Source organism: Tachysurus fulvidraco, chromosome 3 (genome assembly GCF_022655615.1).
Source record: "Tachysurus fulvidraco isolate hzauxx_2018 chromosome 3, HZAU_PFXX_2.0, whole genome shotgun sequence".
Taxonomy (NCBI): Eukaryota; Metazoa; Chordata; class Actinopteri; order Siluriformes; family Bagridae; genus Tachysurus; species Tachysurus fulvidraco.
Window position 1 is genome coordinate 8,014,974 of NC_062520.1, and position 19,026 is coordinate 8,033,999.

The 19,026-nt window shown below is 39.3% G+C and overlaps 1 protein-coding gene across 3 annotated transcripts in view; it reads right to left on the reverse strand.

Annotated features, from left to right (window-relative positions):
- Positions 1 to 19,026, reverse strand: part of fars2 (phenylalanyl-tRNA synthetase 2, mitochondrial) — a 152,191-nt gene that overhangs the window by 20,554 nt on the left and 112,611 nt on the right. Inside the window, exon 8 of one of the 3 annotated variants that reach the window (XR_007140209.1) lies at positions 11,367 to 12,186. The exons of the other annotated variants lie outside the window; for them this stretch is intronic. The gene's annotated coding sequence lies outside the window, so the exon portion shown is untranslated. The remainder of the gene's footprint in view (positions 1 to 11,366; positions 12,187 to 19,026) is intronic. 3 annotated transcript variants of the gene reach the window in all.

Sequence of the window (19,026 nt, forward strand, 5' to 3'; positions counted from 1 at the left end):
CTTTAGTGTTAATGCTCATGGCTTTGCGAACCTACATCGGCATCCAAATGCGGCGAATCCTGATTTTAAATGATTTAAAAATGGCGCAAACAACGTCTCTCTTTTGTTGGTCACAGTAGCCCCGCCCACAGCCCCTGACGCAAGTGGTTCTTAAGTCTAGACCAGCAATGTTTTGGTGCTACTTAAGAACCACTTTTCCTGGTTTAGAGCCAGTGTTTTGGGTGTCGAAAAAAAGAAAGAACTGATTTTAAATAAAGCTCTGGCTCCGAACCAGCACTCAAACTGCCTCGGTGGAAAAAGGGCATCAGTGTGGTTTGCTGGAGTCCCAGAATCATAGAATTGGCTTTGTAACAAGTTCCAGACTAAAGTTTTGTTGGATCTCAGCTGCTTGTTCAGCCCACTCTACATTGCTGGGAAGCACACCAGCATCCCAGGCTGGTCGGCCAGCACACCAGCAACCAGCACCTAATGCTGGACCAGCATACCACCATCCCAAGCTGGTCCCAGCATGCAAAACATACCTTATGCTGGACCAGCAATGCTGTTTTTTTTAGCAGGGGTATCTAGTCCATGTGATCCCAATTACTCAGTATATTGCGTTGTAAAGTGAGCAAGCACTTTTTCACTCAGGACCAGTTGATGTTAAATAACTTTTTGCCTTTAACAATTCATTTAAAAATGTATTTTTGTTTACTTGGATCAGCTGGTTCACATAGTTCATTAAGCTTAAAACGCTGTGCATGCTGGGAGATATATGGTGTGGAGGAGGTGCTATTATCCTGATCAGTGAAAAAAATACATGGGTGAATTTATTTTAGCTTAAATAAGCAGAATGCTTATTTAAAAAACAATACTTGGAAAAAGAAAAAAGGTTAAAGTGGTTTGCAGGAAAGAGAGCTAGTAGAGAAGAGAGATGAATTTTCTTCTGTTCTCATCACTTCATCAGTGTCAGTTAACCCAGTCTGATATGATCTAAGACGCTCTAAATGTCTGAAAAGATCCCGTGCAAAATTATTCTCTAAAAAAACAATACAAACCTTCACGTCACTAGTTTATAGATCAAGAATCTTCCTGTATTGGTAGATATTTCATACAGAAGCACTTTCAAATAGCAGCTTTAATGTACTATAAATACACTTTGGGAATATAAAAAAGAATCTTGGCCAGATTCAGACTTCTGGTCCATATATAGGGCTGTTATCACTGAGTACAGTTAAATCAATCAGGTCATGCAGTTTTCATGCAAATTTAAACATCTAAATCTGACCAAGGTTTAAACATGAGGTTAGCACTGATGAGTCTGAATATCAAATTCTGAACGCTTGCCTGGAAAGCCGAGCTGCCCTCTGGCCCTGAACAAAAGAGTTCACAACACTGCCTGATTTAGAAAGTTTCAAAGTCTATGCATGTCTATGAGCGTGTGGGAGAGCGCATGCACCACTGTGTCAAGAAAGGTGTAAAAGTTGTGGGGCTGAATGTGAAAATACTCTTCTGTGTTAGTAGTGCGAATGAGTGCCTTTTCAGTAGGCGTGTGTGAATATTCAATTGCTTGAGTGTGCCTGTGTGGTGTGTGTGGGTCAGCGAGGGCACTGAGAACCCTCTGTTTCTCCCTCTGTTTGATTGAATTCTCCCATCATGGAACGAAGCACATTACTGCATGGCAGCAGATATGAGCAGGGTCACTCACTGCTTGTCTGTTTCCAATCCGCCCAAAGCTCATCATACACAATCATCCACATCACCACAGCTAAGCCTTGATTAATGCAAAACACACACATTGTAAGTACACAAAGCACACAACATAAATCAAACACTTTCCTTGTGGGAACACACGCGCTCTGCCTCGGCAGTGTAACCTCAGATGCGAACCCCCACCCCCACCCCCCAACCCAGCCACCCCACCCCCCCACCCCCAACCACACACACTCAAACACACTTCATTTACACCTTGCCTATTTTTATATAAAAGGGACGTCGGCTATTAAAAAACAAAACAAAGAAAAAACACACACACTCGTGCACACATGAGCAGATAAATTATAGATCGATGTGTTAGTCATTTGAAATATGATTACGATTTAAGATCCGCAGGAGGTGCCCGATAACTACAAGTACTCGATTACCTTCTAAATTCTGCATGAGCAAAATTTCATTCATCATTTTCAACATGAACGTGACTTCATGACTGGTGGTTTTCAGATGCAAAAACATCACCATATGAATCACTTCGCACTCTGAAGTGAATTTACCAAACACACTTTCAATCAGAACAGTAATATTTTCAATTTGAAATAGCAACCACCTTATTGAACAGACGTCCATCGGGCAGTACAGGTTGATAGCAAACAGCATAATATAAAGCTTTACCATGAAAATAAATACACTGACTGTCCACTTTATTAGGAACACAAGTAAACCTGCAGGTAAATTTATGCAATCGTGTGCCAGTCATCAAAGACTCACAGAATCAGGACAGTTGAAGACTGTTAAATGATGTAAAGGTGATTGTTTTCTGTTCTATAACTTCCTTGGCTAACTAGAAAAAAAATAGTGTGGTATTCTATTGTTGTCGCTCATCCACCCCAAAGTTTGAGGTTGTGAAAACCGCCCAACAAATCATCGGTATTGAACTAGCCACCTTGGAGAACATTTAAAAAAAAAAAAAACGCTGTTTGCAAAGGGCGAGGGGCATCATCAAACATCCCTCTCACCCCAACCACGGACTGTTTACACTTCTCCCATCGGGCAGACGCTACCGTTGTCTCAGAGCCTGGGTCCATGAAACAAATAGACTGAAAAATAGCTTCTTTCCCATGGCTGTTTCTGCACTGAACAGCTGATAGTGTTAACAATCACCACTGTACTGTCACTTTTCTGTGTTTTTCACTATTTGCACCACTTTAAAATCATGCATCCTTGCACCACCCAAAAACAATCATTACACTTCTGTATGTCCATCCACATTTATTCTGTCTATTCTGTGTGTGTGTATATATATATTATATAAGTATATAAGTAGATATTCATAATGACATTCCTTTTGTACAGCTATATCTGTCATACCACTTCATACTGTATCATACTTATATAAAAACAACACTATATATACCCTTATTCAGTTATATGTACATACTACACCTTCTGTATAACCTCATACCCTTCTGTATAAGATCATACCTTTATTTATTACACTGCCACTTGTAAATAAGCCATCTATGCACTTCTGGTTAGATGCTAACTGCATTTCATTGGCTCTGTACATGTACCTTGCACAATAAAGATGAATCTAATCTAATCTAATCTAATCTAATAATGAGATGCTTTTCTGCTCACCGTTGTCGTAAAGAGCGATTGTATAACTCAGACCAATCTGGCTGTTTTCCAGATCTTTCTTAATAACAACGTGTTTCAGCTTGTACACATTTCAGCATGTTTTTTTTTTTTTTTTTTTTTAAACCATCCTGTGCAGAATGTTGTGTGTAAGAAATTCCAGGAGATCAGCAGTTTCTGAAATACTCAAACCAATGGCACAGACATCTATGACATGACCATGATGCCATGACAAACTCATGATGATCACACTTTTTCTGACTTTTTTCTGGTGTTTGATTTGAACTTTAACTAAAGGTCTCAACCAGTGCCGCTGTTACATGATTGGCTGAATTAAAAGCTTCATAACTGAAAAAAGTGGACATTGTTTGTGTGTGTGTGTGTGTGTGTGTGTGTGTGTGTGTGTGTGTGTGTGTGTGTGTGTGTGTGTGTGTGTGTGTGTGTAATACGAGTAGTAATGCAAAGAAATGGAGAACATATGAGTTGATTGAATGATTGAATGGAGTGACCATTAAACGTACACAGGAGAGTTTGAAGACCTGAGACTTCAGATAAAACTACTTTGCCATTAATCCTGCCAGGCAAATAATAAAACATATTTTTCTTTTTTCAATCCAGTTCAATTAGGACTTAATTTATTTAGACTTCAGAACAAAACTATCCAACTGCCGGTCCATGTGCTTGACAGCTGTGTTGCATTAGTTGCCATTGCTATGTGCACAACGATTAACTGCTGATGCAAGGTGCAGCAGAGCGATCGTGACAGCTCTAATTTATTACATCCCAAGGCTTGAGTGCTCTCTGACTTGGTGAAGTATTCAAAGCAAAGTGAGGCAAGTATTTCTCATGTTGATAGCTCACCTTCAGAGCTGTCTCCTTGCGCAGATGCTGAAATGCGATCTGAATAATATGCAAGTTATCAAACATGCCAGGGAGTGCTGTTGTAGGAAACTAATCAATAACAAGGTGGTGTGATGTGACCTGAGGTGAAGCAGAGATAAGGTTATTACTGTGAAGATATTATTATTATTTGTTTTGTTTCCAACTTTCTTCCCAGTTTTGGTCACCTTCTAATTTGTAACCTTCACTATAAAACATGGAGTGTGAAGGTTGACGGGTGGTTCCTCTGAGACATGTGAAGCCAAAAAAAACATACCTTTTAAATCACACATTCTTAAAAATGGCTATCTATACGTTTTTGCCGAATTGATATAAGCTCATATAAGAACGCTATTGGCTAGTGTAGCTGATTGACCTTGATGGACGAGTATGTCCCTCCCACCCAGAGCGAATGGGTTAGAGTTTTGTTCCCTTGGCTCTTGGCCACAGACAGGTGTGGCAGTGATGGGATTGAAACTCAGTTCCCAGGCCAAAAACTTTACATTTACACCACTTAGGAGTTTGTTGTTGTAAGTCACTCTTATATAACATTAATCGCTAACAATTTGTTTAAATTAAAGAATGGCCCTTCACACATTTTAGCCATTTACGGTGGAATTTAATGCTGTGCCGCATCTATAGAACAAATTTGCTCCTGATCTTTCAAGACAAATAAAAAAATGTTTGTCATGTTACAGAGAAACTGCAAACTCCTTTGTCTTAAACACTTGGAATGGAGGTTTTAATGTAATCTAAAAGCTAGAACTACTGCCAGAGCTGCTGTTATGGAAAATGAATCAACACTTTCTGACCAATCAGAATGGACCAAACATCAGCATTGTATTAAAGCTTTATAAAAACAGACCGTTAGACCTGTAACCCATACATTCATAGGTGACCTCAAACCTGTCCTTACAGTCACCGGAGTCTAGCATCCTGATCCAACAGAAGTCTTCTCATTAGCACCTTTAATGTATTTTTTACTAAAATAAAAAAAAAGCATTAAAATGCTTCGGAACTACATGATATACGACCTTTCATAAACAAAGAATAACCTCACTGGACAAAAATAAATAGAAATAAATCAAATAAAAGAAAAAGAAAATGAATGCGCTAAGAAACAAAAGGCAAACCCGAGACAGAGAAAGAAAGACGTGATGAACGATTGGCTTATAGTTCCACTTTGCTCTCTGCGCTGGGCCTCATGGGATGTCTAGCTCTCGGCGGGATCCATCACAAACATTACAGGAAAGGCCTTTCTGAGTAATGACTTCGACTGGAGAGACTGATGAGAGGCAGGTCTCTGAATGAGCTTGACATTAGCCGAACGATCCACCCTGAGATTACTGCCACTCGTTCCTGTTATTCTCCTTAATTATTTATGCCTATTTATTTTACAGCTGCCGACTACCCGGATGGCGTCCCTTCGTTTTAACTGATTATTAAATACACCACTTGACCTTTTAGCAAGCAATGTTATCAAGAGGTTCTGCTGTTGATTGCGATTTCTATGTTAATGTCTTCATGTAATTCAGAATAGAATATGTCAGAGATGCTTTTGGACTTCTCTGAGAAAAAACAATAGGCATTTTTTTTTTTAAAGCAGCTACGATCGCAACCTGCTATTGATTATTGGAGCACTTTCTAATAACAACAATTTGTTGATACAAATTAATGTTACAGAGAAAATCTTCCTCAGAGAGAATTTGGGTTTTAAAGGAAAGTCATGTTAAATCCAAATGGGCAAGTGGTGGCTCACTGGTTGATGTGATGAACTTCAGAAGCAGTAATGAAATTTTGGTGACCCCACAAAGTCGACCCCTCTTCTGCACACAAACATCAGCTCACAAACACAAATGATAGGTTAAGGTCTCTCTGACAAGAAAGAAAGACAAAGAGAGAGAGAGCGAGAGAGAGAGAGAGAGAGAGAGAGAGAGAGAGAGAGAGAGAGAGAGAGAGAGAGAGAGAGAGAGAGATTGATTAACACCATGTCTCTCATCCAGAAAAGTCCATGACATTCTCGGATTTTTTGACAAACAATTTTTAATTTCGTCACTCGTTTTCTTTTTCTGCTCCCAATCATCTTTTTCTTTTAAATTTGAACTTCATTTTGTGCTTTTAAAACATCCCACTACAAACTGTCCAACACTCCATGGGCCAACATGTAAATATACAGTATACCATGACACAATGTTAACATTTAGATGAATATCAGTTACTGTGCAGCAATGCAATTCCTCATATGGTTATTGGTGTAAATCTGGCATTTAAATGAGGACCTGGACCTGTGTAATGTGAGGTATAACGTATGCTAGAGGAGACCACACGCTAATGGCTGGTGCTGTCTAAACTGAAACAGCAATCAATTTATTATCTTTGTAACCTACACTTATCAATTTTCCCCCTTATCAATGCCTTAGGTTTCCACTCAACAGTCACTTTTACACCTCCCTAAGGTGCGAGTGTTGATAGTCACAGTCATAAATGTTTAATAGTGCTGTGGTGTTTGCCCCGGTCAATAATGACCAGTGAGCTAAGCATAGATTTACAGTTTTCTGCAGAGGCAGTCGGTTATTGAGGTCATGCTTTCACAGTGTGCAGCTTCTACAAATGGAGCGAGAAGAGAAGGCTTGCACCTGATTGCTTTTCCGACTCATAAAGGGATAACACCGGACACATTTGCATAAACGGATGAGAGAGCAATCAGAGGAAAGTTTGTGGACGCGTTAATGTGCATTTCTCAATTATGCGGCAGGTCTATCAAAGTCTCTGGGTAATGAAAGCGATCACTGCACTGTGGGAAAGCAGGCAAAGGAGAGCTCTAATAGCCTGTATAAACAGTGCTTTCTAATTTATGCAATCCTGAGAAACTGTCTTTAAAAAAAAAAATACATAAAAACAAAACATACTTTCTGAGTAAGAATACAGTCCCAGATGAAGATACAGATACAAACACAGAACCCAATCAAGGCCATAATGTGTGTTATCTGTGAAAAAGCACAGAGGAATCTGTCCAGACGCTGTGCAATTATATCACTATTTACTCTTAGACACAGATGAGACCTAAGAAAATACAGGCTACACTTCAGATTTAGAAATATTTTCTGTTATAATGAAAGCTCGATTAAATGTACAAGTGATGATTTTACTATTTGGTCACAGTTTCATAATAAAAAAGGGATGAATCGATATTGATACTGATATTAACCTGATACTGTGCTGATTTACTCATAAAAATGATCAATATCCAATCCCACCTGATGCTATGTAAGCCTGGTGTACAGTACATTGTCATGGAAATGAACAAACACAGAATGACAACAATCTGAACATAATTCAGGAGTAAATAATGCAAAGCAAGGCTGCAAAGATTATCCAGTACTATGAGAAGAAACTCTTGCTATAAAGCAAGCAGATTACAAAAAACATAACTTAATGCCATTTAATTTTGCACCATTAGTTGCGCCTTGAATCAATAAGCAATGTGTGAATGGAATGAAGGAAAGGAATGAATGTGCTCGCACATAAAGGCATTCGCTTGTGTCCTGTGTGAGAGTGAAAACAGTTCAATTCAGGGAGCACTGAGACACACATGCTTTTTTCCTCTCTTGCTCAGCCACGTTAGTTAAGAGTCAAGGTACGATTCATGCCTTTTTCTGCTCATTTGTAATAACCACACTCTTTTATATGCACCCCACGCACTTAGGTTGGCCATCACGCTCTCTTATTAAAGATACTGCTTAAACATCATAAAATCTTTAGCAAGGGCATATGGCACCTACACGCATAAACAGAGGTAAATAAAATGTTCCATGGTACCCATGATTGATTAATACTAAGTAGGTTGCTCATTATGGCTCAGTATTGGTATGAATACAAACAAACATGTGTTCATATCTGGTCTACAAAATGCATTTTTTGTATTACATCCCAAATAAAATATAACCTTGAGCAATACTCAACCTCCAAGTAATACCCTGGCCAGACCTTCGTCTGCTTCCAAATCACTGTTTGAATCTTGTACCTTGTAAGACAAGAGATGAATATGGAAAGGAAATCAGCCAGGTGTGTCCTGAGCCTATCAAAGGCCTAACCTGACATGACCTAAACTCCAGACTCAAGTGTCTCTGAAGAACAACTGATGCTCTACTTTTTCTACAAAAGTCTGTTGGGTTGAGATCCTGGGCGCCTCGACTCCAGTGTCTGACCCATTTAACTGTTCGGTCTCTCTTGGCAATCAATACCAACCCCAGACACCCCCACAGCGGAGACAAAGAACACTACAGTACCAGAGGCAAGGAAAAAATTTCTAAATGTCCTTAGGCTGCCCTGTGGTGCTAATGTACAGTAACTCAATGTGTGATTATTTTTTCAGTAAATGAGCAAATAAACAAGACAATAAGTACTGGGTCAATATTCAGCCAATTTTCATCTACTGTACAACCATAGTACATCTCACTGGTAAGACACCAAACACATACACACTGGACTATTTCTAAAGCTGTTAGATGACAGGTCGTTCTTTCTTGCAGCAGAGAGGAGAGAAAGTGCAGACAGTACGGCACCAGTAATCCGCTGGTGTCCATTAATCCATACATCTCAGGGCTAATTACAGCTGCTGGACAGCAGGAAAGGAGTGTTCCCATCTGTCCACATCCTGCTGCAAGAGCCCAAAGAAATCCTTCCATCATGCTGACTCGTTTGGCATGAGCTCTAGATATTGCCAAGCCACGAAATGTAATATTGGCATAGCTCTGGCTCTGCACTTTCCTCATCACTTTATATGATGATCTCTGTCCTGGCAGATCAAAGCCTCATTGATCAGTTCTGCTCTGGTTGGGTTGCAGATAAAAATCCAACAGCAGAAAGCATAGGGGTTACGTTAATGTGTGCCAAAATGGCCCAAGGACACCTAAGATAAGGTGACTCGAACCAAAAGAGATGACGTGTGCTCTCAGACGTGCATGAAATGTTTAAGATATACTAAAAATTCTGCAAAGATGAGTCAGGAGGTTGAACTGGATATGAGATTGTGGATACGTATTTGTAGTTGTAAATCAGCAGAAGTATACATTCAAAAATTCTACACTAGGCTAATCAACAGACTATACAGAGACACTATACTAGAGCAGGTGCATACATGTCTACTTTATTAGTAACACCTTTACCGCTGGACAATTATGAAGTTATCAAATCAGTCATCATGCGGCAGCAGAACTGATCCAAGACCTTCAGTTATAAGTTCGGATCAAATATCGGGCTGAAGAAAAAGTATGATCTCTGTGAGTTTGATCATGGCATACATCAGCGGTGTCCAATCTTATCCGGAAAGGGCTGATGTGGGAGCAGGTTTTCATTCCAACCAAGCAAGAGGCCACACCAGAGTCTACTAAAAGCCAAGAACAACTGATTAAACAGGTGGAATCAGGTGTGGCTTCTGCTTGCCACACCGGCCCTTGTAAGATTGGACACCCTTGGCATACATGTTTTAGCCAAATGGTCTGGTTTGAGTATTTCAGAATCTGCTGATCTGGGAATTTCACACACAACAGTCTCTAGATTTCACACAGAATGGTGCAAAAAACACAACACACCAACTGAGATTCAGCACTGTGAGGTAAATGCCTTGCTGATCAGACAGGCCAAACGGTCAGAAAAATGACCAGATTGGTTAAGCTGCCAGGAGGGACATAAATTCACCGATACAACTGTAATAAGCACAAAATGCACAAAACACTGACCTTGAGGTGGATGGGTTATAACAGTCAATCAGGTTCCATTCCTGTCAGCCAAGAACAAGAATCAGACTTTGTGATGGACACGGAATTTCCAAAGCTGGACAGTAGAAGATTGAGGAAGATCACAAGGTCTTTCTCCATCTGTCAGGTTTTGACAGTTTCAGACTTTTGTTTTTGGCTAACAGGAGTGAAATATGATCATGGCCTTCTGCTGTTGTAGTCCATCCACCTCAACCTGGGCGTTGATGAGATGTTTTTCTGCTCACTACGGTTGTAAAATGTGCTTATTTGGGTTGGTTGATTCTTTCTGTTTCAGCCTGTACCTGAATCATTTTATGCATTGTACTGCTACCAAATGATTGATTAAATAAATGCAAGTGGTTAGCACGTTCGACTCACGCCTCCAGGGTTGGGGGTTTGATTCCCGCCTCCGCCTTGTGTGTGTGGAGTTTGCATGTTCTCCCCGTGCCTCGGGGGTTTCCTCCGGGTACTCCGGTTTCCTCCCCCGGTCCAAAGATCTTCATGCATGGTAGGTTGATTGGCATCTCTGGAAAATTGTCCGTAGTGTGTGAGTGTGTGAGTGAATGAGTGTGTGTGTGCCCTGCGATGGGTTGGCACTCCGTCCAGGGTGTATCCTGCCTTGATGCCCGATGACGCCTGAGATAGGCACAGGCTCCCCGTGACCCGAGAAGTTCAGATAAGCGGTAGAAAATGAATAAATGAATGAATGAATGTTGCTAGGTATAAATAATAAAGTGCATAGTGAGTGCAGGTGTAGTTGTCCTTAAACTTAGTGTGCATGTCACAATCTAATTTAGCAGCATCTACAGGAAAAATGCTGCGACTCAAATTTGCAGTTCACGTCCTGCAGTGAATTGATTCATGGTCAATTCACTTTCTCATTTGAGTTGAAAAACACTAGAGTTAGACTTGGAACTGAACAGGGTCCACTTGGTTTGTTATTTTGTCCTCAGGTGTAACTTTAGTGTGCTCAACTGTCCAATCAAGCCACACCGAGCAGAAAAACACACAGATTCAACTGAAATGTACTGAACATTGCATATACTACTCACATCTAACATCCTTTATAGTTGGGTGCAAAAGTTTACAGCTGCAGTAAACAGAAAAAAGTAAAAGAAAAAAGACGTAGTGAAGGTGTATGACATCTGACAAAGACAGACCAGGCAACATGGCAGAGTTAGAATAAGAAGAATAGTGAACAGTATGAGAGAATCCAAGCGATGCTGAAGCTACAAAAGAAGTTGTAGAGCGAGTATACAAGTTATTAGGAAATTTACAAATATGCAATCTTTTGAAATCTGCGAAAGCCGTATAAATGAAATTTCTTGTCTTTATATTGTCCAAGGAATATATAGACTCGTGTACTGAACTGTTTTGTCAGGTGGCATGGAGGCATACCTCACAGCTTCAGGGTGTCTGCTTTAATCCTGAACTTCGATCAGATTTGTACATCCTCCCAACGTCCTGGTTTCCATAGGTTCTCTGGTTTTCTTCCAAAAACATACAGGTAGGTTAACTGCCTCTAGGTAAATTGCCTCTAGCTGTGAATGTACATCATGGAGTATCCGAGATGTATCCATGTGTACCCGAGATGCCCTGTGATGGACTGGTAGGAAAACACCCTGACTAGAATGCATATTCCCGTCTCTTGAGAGTGAAAAAGTGATTGAAAAGTGTTTGAAAGTGTTTCTAGCATTGGCTTCCGATCCACTGCCACCTTGGCCAAGATAAAGTGCTTACTGAAATGGTCTAAATTTATAAACCAGTTTATGTCTCTCAGTGGATCTATGAAATGCGTTAGCTCTTCAGATGCACTGGTCTTCTACAACACTAATATTTCACCGAACGCAATCAAAAAAGCTTTGACTGTTTCCGACTCCACTCCTCCAATTACTGAACATTGGAGGGCAAATAAAGCCCGGTGAAACTGACTGTTGAGATGTTGAGCGGTTTTAAAGATCTTAGCTGACTTCCTCCCTTTATGAACCCAACCATCTTACCCACAAAATGCACAAAAAAGGAAGTGTATTATAACATATCTATCATGCGCTGGATCCTAATGGATGAACTCGTAGATCCTGGCCAGTTGGAGTCGAGTTTAAATGCGGTAAATCGGACGGTTCCTAGATTGCTCAGGTAAGGTAAGAGTGCCTTCTTTCCTTCATTCCTTCCCTCTGACAGTGCTGATCAATATCTCTGATGCTGGGCACATTATGGCCTGTTGTAAAAAAAAAAAAATAGTAAATGCAATGCAGAATGTAGGCCTGTTTAAGAAAGATGTATGGCTTAACAACATTAAAGTCATTAATGGAATGTCTCTTTATAAAAAGGTAGGCGTTGAAGTAAAAAAAAAAATCAATGGAGCAGATCTTTAGGTTTGGTTACTGGTCCAATAATGTGAAGATTTCTTACAGGCTTCTGTAAAAGAATCGTCTTAGGGCAACTGTGAGCTCCCATGAACTCGATGGCAGCTGGTGAGGGGTGGTGCATCTAATTTCATCAATTCACTGCAATCTCACTTCACAGACATATTAATATCCTGTTCCTGTTGCTACACCAGCTTTTTCTTCGTAATTGGGTAGCACTTGCCTTTTGGTGGTCCGAATTCCACTCTTGGACTAATATGTGATGGAATAACTTATATGAAGTAACTGGGGCACTGGGTTGCCAGTGGTTGCAAAAAGGGTTACACAATGTCCTACTTTTTTTTTTTTTTTTCCCTAAGTGTCTCTGTAATTACACAAAAACTGCACATGTACTACTGATGATTTTCTGGTCACTGTTAAAGATCAGTTACAGAAGAACATTTTATTTAAGAACATTTTAACATTTTAATAGCCTGAAGCTGTTAAAGCTGCCATGTATGCTTTGGATTTTGTTTATACATAAAAATATAGACAATTAAAGTGACTGGTAATTGTTTCAGCATTATATTGCCTTCAATAACCTGATAAATGTAAATATATATCAAACTACACTGAACCTACAAACATACACGGGCAAAAGAAATCCATAAAAATCTGGTAGTCTAATAAACATAACAAATGTCTCGATGTCAGTTGGACAAACAAAACTAAATAAAGATTTATTTGTTTCAAATTTAACTTACTGTATTTATGTACTGTATCTCTATGGTCTACAAGCCCGGACTTGGCAAAAGCCATATTGTTCAAACTGAAATTTTATTATGGCAAATGGTATGAACTCATTCATTCATTTTCTATTGCTTATCCGAACTTCTCGGGTCATGGGGAGCCTGTGCCTAGCTCAGGCATCATCGGGCATCAAGGCAGGATATACCCTGGACGGAGTGCCAACCCCTCGCAGGACACACACACTCTCATTCACTCACGCAATCACACACTACAGACAATTTTCCAGAGATGCCAATCAACCTACCATGCATGTCTTTGGATCGGGGGAGGAAACCGGAGTACCCGGAGGAAACCCCCGAGGAACGGGGAGAACATGCAAAAGGCGGAGGCGGGAATCGAACCCCCAACCCCGGAGGTGTGAGGCGAACGTGCTAACCACTAAACCAAATGGTATGAACCATGCCACAAAATTAAGTGGTGGTTTTCTGAAACCTCTACATGTTAACAGTTTTAACTAATTGATGGACCAGCACTGCTCGACTGGTTCCACCATCTCTCAGGTTAAGAGGAAAGTATAGTACAAGACTCTTCTCTGTTCTGGCACCAAGGTGGTGGAATGAACTTCCCCTAGAGGTCCGGACAGCTGAGTCACTGGCTATTTACAAACTGCGGTTGAAGACCTACTTACTGTATTCAGGAAACACTTCAACTAGCACTTCTTTTACATAAAACACACACACACACACACACACACACACACACACACAACCTTTGTGTGACACTTTTTCATTGTAACTTTGAACGATGTTTTAAACTCATGGTATCTTAAGTATGTAACCTAGTGAGTCAGCATTAATGTATCCAGTGTTAGAGATGTAAGCACTTATGTACGCCGTTCTGGATAAGGGCATCTGCCAAATGCTGTAAATGTAAATGTAATGGATAAGTAACATGGAGGGTGATTCCATTTTGACTTCCTGAAAGAACAGCTGGCTTCCTGAAAGAATGTCTGACTGTTCTGAGGCAACAGGCATACACAAGATGTGGATGTACTCCTTGTTTCCTGTCTTAATGCCAGCTCCAGATCTGAACACACTTCTACTGCTGTGGCTTCTCTCATCCTCCAAAACTGCCTGACTCATTCTGATGCTCTATTGTGTTTGCAGCTGCTGCACTCATCTTCTGCTACTGTGAATGGTCCCAAATGGATACGTAAAGATTCCTTCCCAAAAACAGATTAGACAAAGAATTCATCTCACCTTCGTTCCAGTGGATAAACTCACTGGGTTACTGTAGACTTGCGTACCCAAGACCTGCTGCTGAAATGGTAAACACTGCATTTTGCCCACTTCTCTTTATGATTTTGGTTCAATTCAAGGTTATAAATGTGTAGCTGTAAATGTGTAGCTACATTTGCACACACACATATATATATATATATATATATATATATATATATATATATATATATATATATATATATATATATATATATATACTGTATATATAAATAAACCTGGTTCCCATTTCATAAGAGCTACATTAGAGTATGTATAGTGCATATGTAAACAAACAGATTTTAAAGACACTTTATATTAATTCGAACTGATGTATTAAGCAGGCAATAAGCTTTTACTTTTGTTATCCAAAAGTGTCAACTGAAAGGTACTTTGTGTAAACCGAACCTTTATAGACATCCATAAGCTTTACTGTATATTAAACTTCGATAAAGCCCTGCTGGAGAATTTAAACGTGAGGTCAAAACGTGAGTTTGTCTCGACAAAGAGTAAACATTCAATTATCATTATCATGAGGTGAGTGATTGAGGTGAGTGTTTTCATCCTCATCTACTAATCTGTTTTACTAACAGCACATTCATGACACATTGAAAATTTGATCACTACTTCAGTCTAAGTGCTTTAAAGTCATTCATTTGCCTGCCTTTGTAAATAAGACGTATTTTAGTAGCCAATTATAATAGTAATGAATGTAAATATACAGCCGCTGGTTTTTAAGTGCTAATAAATTTACACTACGTAGATGATTGCTGTTAATAAAACGCCAAAGAATAATGTTAAATAAATAAAGCCAATATCAGGTTAGAAAAAAGCAAACATAACACAGTCTTGAACAGTTGAATCATGGAGATAACTGAGGGTGCCTTTCTTTTCTATACCCTCTTAGAGGTCATGGTGTAACGTTTATAAAGCCGACAATATTACTTTATAAAGTGAGGTTGCCAGTTGTTTTATTTCCACTGTGCAGCTTTAATCGTTTGTACATATTTCACACACTTAAGAGTAATGATTAAAGTGATAATTACAAAATCCTGACAAACTAGGATACACGTCTGATCCGCTGATAAGGACTGAGCTGTTAAATGTCAATCCCAAATTTACGTGTAGCAGCGTTTATGTTTGCGTTTGGAGCTTTACAGGGCCATAAACACACAGCGGCTCAGGTGTGTTTTAGTGCTCACTTAGTTTATGGAATAACACACCATGAAAATGCATAACTCCCATGCCTGCCTTAAAGCAACAGATGGATGAGGTGAACTCAAACCGCACACGGTGTCAAAGAATACATCGGGCTATTCGAGCACCAGGCCATCAACGTTCACTGAGCTCATATTAATGAGAAATTAACTCATAAAGCAGCCCTGACCTCAGGGTGCACTTCACTTAATATCAAACCCCTGCTTTTGATAAGCATAACAGCTGGAGAACAAGGAGAAAAGATCTCTAATTGAGACTTTTAGCGCTAATTCTTTCAGGCACGAGTTAAAACGGACGGCCTTTGAAAGGTCAGGGAATAAACAGGCATCGTTCTGAGATGTAAAAACAGCTTTACAAGATCTGTGCTGACGACCTTGAAGAGAAAGTAACTTGGAAAAGCCGTGAGGAATTCATTAATTTCTTTTTTGTTTCTAATCAGTTTGTAATGATTTAAGCCACTTTCTCAAATAGTCTAGAATTTTTTTTCTAACGTTAATGTGTTTTATTTGTGCAAGTATAAACAAAATAAATGTACTCAAGTGCAACAGTGAACCCTAGAGCGATACGACTGCAGCGAGAACAACGGTTTAACCAAAGTGCACGAAGTGAACACCACTGCATTTTGGGTTGAGGGCAGCAATTTTTTTTACATACAGGCTGCTAAACCGACATGCAAAAATAAGTGCCAAAGGACAAAAGTATGAAGAATTCTGTGTATCTGGACCTAAGAACATAATAAGTAAATGTTGGACACGTTTCAGAACAATAATGGTGTTTTTTTATTAATAATAAATGATATATTAAAAATAAATACATGTTCTATTAATTAGTAGATTTATTATTAATAGCCTGTATTGTATTATTTAATCATTTCCATAGTATTCAATAAATCATTCGTCACACACACGTTGATTTCAGTGTACGTGTCCCGTCGTCATAATAGTTAAGGAAGTCAAGCGTTCGTGCCACAATACTGCCTCTTTGCTCCAGCTTCATTACAAGCTGAGATATGTGAAGAAAATAATTTGACTCTGCTATAATGTATGTGTGAAATAATGGCTTATAATTACTTACATTTTCTGATATATTAACATACAAATCTACATGTTGCAATAATAAATTCCCAACTTTACAAAATCAGGAAATGTCAGCCTTTAATACCTACGAACCAGTGTGTAAGATTAGCTTCATGTACAAACGCTGACACGAATGTCACAAAGATTAGAAGAACATTCTGATTTCTACCTGAACTTTTTGATTTATAAGATATACAAATACTTGGTGATTTTTTCCTTTTATCCTTCTACAACCTGGAATATATTTTTATGGGTTACTCGATGAATTCAAATACAAATGAAACGAGTATCAAAATCAATTCATAGTAGGTGTTAAATACCGAAAAAGTGTCCCTACGGCCAGCGCCAATAACATCCTCCAAACTGTTTCCTGTTGTTTTTGTTTGCAGAAATTTACTGAAATCATTTCATTTGTATATTTTCTGTAAATAAAATCTTATTTCGACAGACCACGTTGTTTGTTTTGTGAATGATATTTTCTTCATTTTCTGAGAGGAATGTTACGAATTCTCCATGAAACAGGTTTCTATTCATATTAAAATAGAGAACAATGTGATCCCTTTATATATGCATCACATCTGCAATCCAAATGACTGTGGTGTGGTATCTGAGGTCGACAGGACAATCAGATACACTGATTTTCTTATTTCCTTATCACTGGTGATGTATCAGGTCTCCGGATTACCCGTGCAATCATACCTCTCAGTTACACTATTCATGAAGCCAAATTCTTTTTAATGGCAGAAAGTGAGAGTAACCTGAGACAATGCAGGACCTGTCACATAATGATGGAGTGAGTGAACAGCCTAAATCACTATGTCATCAATCTGTCAGTGTGCTGCCCACCCCCCCGAACCCCCATGCCCTCCCCTATATACGCCCGACCCCCCATCTATCCTAACAACGCATCTCAATCAAACCAAAGCATCTTAATCTCATCCCTCTGTCCAGACAAGGTTCATCTGGAACACCGTAGCCACAGAGTGTCCGCCATCTTCATTACCAGCTCCATGATGTGAGCTCATAACATCACCTCTCTTCGTTGCTCCAATCTCTCTATCTGTCTCCCCCTTCATCCGCATTCATCCATCACTCCAGGTGGAAATCCTCACAGTAATAAGAGGCACCCCAGAGGTAATTTTGTTCTAAGGACTGTTTCCTCATTATCAGAGAGGTTTCTGTCTCTCCTGCTAACCCCCTCCGTTAGCTGAGTTCTTTGCAGGACTCTTTGTTTCACTTCATATCCTGGTCGACTGTTGTTCAACTAAGCACTCCATGAACCATTTATAGACCGTCACGATTCACCTGAGTCACACCATGTCAAATTATCTACTGTTCAACAAAATGTCATAAAATGTTTTCACAGTGTCCACATGAACTGAATTTAAAAATAGGCTAAGACTATGCATGAGTTAACAGATAGACGACTTGCTAAATGTCAAACTCTAGAAAATGAACTAACAAACATGTTGTTAGGCTAGTATGTCTGTAGATAAAGGGTTGGATACAAACCCGCCGTTTCACCGAATTAAACCAAACACGTGGAAAAATCTGTAGCAGAACCGATCAATAAAAAAAACATCAGCAGTTGTTGACTCATTGCAGCTTCTGTAGCAGATCCACTGTTTTGGACAGCGCATGAAATTCTGTACAATATTAAGTTCATTGAGAAATTTCAGGTTTTGTACAGTTTTATTTAACATGTCTTGTCTGATTGGGAAATCCTCGACATGCCTCGTCACAGAAGTTGATTAGATAAACGATGTTGAGGATATTTCAAGACAATCAGACAGGAGCAAGTGTTCATTCTGTGCTTTAAACTTATATCCATTGCATACCAACTGTTCATAGTCTATAGCTCTGGTCAAACACTAAAAAATATTGCAAAAAAACATAACCACTAACAAAAAAAGGCTATTTTTTTTGTGGGCGGGAGGCAAAAATTACAACTGTATGTTTTAGGCTTATATAAAACACCCATGCTATACAGTGTGAATACACATAATTCGTCCTATAACCTTATGCTCCAGTACATCTGATCAAATGCACATTATCATCTAGTGCTTGCTAATATTATGAACAGCTGCACTAATTTCTCTCCAATTGCTTCTCTTTTTCTACCCAATCGAAGGCAACTAGAGATTGTTCCGGCTCCAGATCCAAAAGATTTTGGACCTTCAGTAAGAAGAGGCAAACCCTGTGAGGATCCTGAGGCATCTACAGATGTACCAACTCCAGTTGGATGCCGCTTCATGAAGATTTCAGACATTCAAAGAAAACAAACTCTTAATCAATACACAATTGTTGGAGTGTATCTGGCTGTAGAAAGGATATTATTCGTAATAACACTCTCAGGTGTTTATAACAGTTTATAATCACATGCATTCAAGGG